Here is a 2,876-nt window from a genome sequence, read left to right as displayed (position 1 = left end):
ATTATAACGACACACCAAATTATTACTAATTATTTATTAAATTAATTTTATTAATTATTAATAAATTAAATTATCGTCAATTATTATTAAACATAAATTATAGATGAAATGTTTGATTGATTTTGGTGTTGGAATGAATTATAATAAATTGGAACATTAAGTTAAACCGAATAAAAAATCTCCATTAGACAATTAATATATTGTGCAAAAATTTAAACGGTAATGAGGTTAATCATCTTCTCATTCTTTGTTTTCTTGACATCAATCTCCTAAATTCTTGATCAATTACATATTATAAATATATGATATAATTTGTATCTGATTTATAAAGATAATTAAATCTATTATAATTAACATTAATTTTTTATTTATAAAATTCATCAAAACAATATAGAGATAAAAGAGAGAAATAGAAGAGAGAAAATAATATTATATATTTTTTAAATATCATTTACATTACAATGTGGATCTTATTTATAAGACATTAGGAAGATAGAAAATCATAACAGTTAATAGGAAATAGGAAATTTATAAACTACTAAATAAGATAAACATCATATTTATATTGAGAAGGGATATATTTACTGCAAGAGTAAGTGTAGAATACTTATTCCAAATCTTGACCTTTAATTATCATTAATCTAACAGTTTTAATTGATCATTAATCTAATTATTTTTGGAAATATTTTTTATATAAACAAATTAATTAAAGCCGTTAGATTAATGATAATCAATGGTTAAGATTTGGAGTAAGTCTTCTATATTTACTCTTAGAATAAATATAGCCATCCTCATTTATATTTATTCATAACATTTAGTTTATTTTTGAAAGATTTATCGAAATTTTATGCGCATACATTTTATATACTTATATGGTTTATAAATATATGTTGTAATTTATATTTATAAGGAAAGATAAATCTATCAATTGTATTAAAATCAAATAATTAATTAATTAATTAATCTGTTTAATTTTGAAAGATTATCCGAAACTACACATTTTATATGTTTATTTGAGAGAGTAGTTTTTTTTTCTTTCAAGAATTGAGGAAGTAGTTTTAAGTGTTCTCAAAATGTTGTCTCCAATATTTTAGCAAGGTATTTTATGATATACCTCTGCCTCTTAACGAAATGTGATAATAAGTCATTTATTTAGCAGGACAATCAACATTAACATTTCTCTCACATGAACAAAACTAAGTTACCACTTTTTATAAATAAGAGATTGAATACAATCCACCAAAAGACACATAAGTATTAGCATTCAGTATTATTATTGTATTACAAATTAATAAATGTATTTTGATAATTAAAGTTTTTACAAAAGTAGAAGATAAACAGACAATAAGTTGTGTCGCTACTCTTTTTTAGATTGCAAAATCAATCCTCTTAAAAACTACATTCATAGACCTAGGAAATACAACATTGTTATTCATAAGCTTTTGGACTCTCTGTAAAAGATCAACTGCTTCTGGTGCTAGGAAACCATAAATGTCAAAAGCAAATGGCATAAATGCATGTTAGTTGTCAAAACACGTTTTCTCATATTTGACCACTTTACTTGAAGTAGCTTTGAGAGTTGTCTGTCCCATAGTAAAACTTATATTCCTCAGTCCCATTAGTAGAAAAATTCCAGTCAAATCCATACAAGCATGTTTTCCTCTTACCCACCCATACACTAGAACATCTGCTGGTCTAAGTGTCGATATCCCCTCATGTGGATCAGTCAAGAAATTCACAGGTGTCTCTTTCTTCATAGATACTCCAGCCCGCTGAAATATATCAAATAGGACATCCTTTACAAGTTCATATCGGTATTTGAAGCTTGAAATCTCCCTACAATGAATTGCGTGTTCCCCAAATATATCCAAACATGTCATACAACAAACAAGGCAAACCTCATCAATAGAAAATAAATGAATCATAAAGCAGTATCTTAGGATAGTACAGTACTTCACTGGTGACATATGTTCGCATAGCCCATCAATAAGAATAACAAGGAGAAAGTCCCGAGCATGTACGACTTGCAAACAACCAAAAACTGTTTTCTGTCATGTGGTCATGTCGAACTTTACATTCATGTCCTTAACAATTTTAATAAAAAGTACATTTGCTAAAATATGTTGTGCTTTTGGAGGGACAGTGTCATTGCTAGTAAATCTGTTAAGGTCAAAATTTGGAATCGCAATTGAAAAACCATCCAAAGCTCTATCGAAATCTGAGTCCATACCATATAACGTACAATCTCTCAATATATGATCTGTAGCACCTAAGATAGGGTCCTAGAAGCCACAAAAGCATATGAGGCAGCCTCTTTGTTGAGTACAAATCCAATCCCCCAACTTTAATGGGTAAAGAAGTCACCCTCCATTGAATGTCCCCAAAGAAAGGACCTCCACCAACTACGATGTCTTCAATCGTCTTTCACAACTCTTTATCAAATCAAATAGATGCTTCCTCCATATGATTAAGTTGACATGTTTTTAGGCCAAAAAAACAATTTGGCAATACCCATGTAGGATCAAAGTAGAAGAAGCACACTATAAGGATCCCTTAGTTACGATAGAAGAAGCATTAACTCAATAGCTTTGTAAGCTCTCTTCATGGGAAACCCTTTGATAAAGTCGTCATCTCGACTAACAACCCCTCCAAGCAGCTTCATCCCCAACATTGATCTCCCAATATCCGAGGGAACAAATCCTCACGAAGTTTACTACCATCACATGAAGACCAAAATATCTCAATCTTACCAATATTCAATTCGAGACATAATCGTGGACCTGTCTCCAGAATGATGTCAAGGGATTTAGCCACCCCTTGTGAATTCCCTATAATAGTCACATCATCAATATACCAGGCATCAAGAAGAAGCTTAC

The sequence above is a fragment of the Vicia villosa genome, linkage group LG2 (assembly GCF_029867415.1).
Source record: "Vicia villosa cultivar HV-30 ecotype Madison, WI linkage group LG2, Vvil1.0, whole genome shotgun sequence".
NCBI lineage: Eukaryota > Viridiplantae > Streptophyta > Magnoliopsida > Fabales > Fabaceae > Vicia > Vicia villosa.
This window is presented reverse-complemented; position numbering follows the sequence as displayed.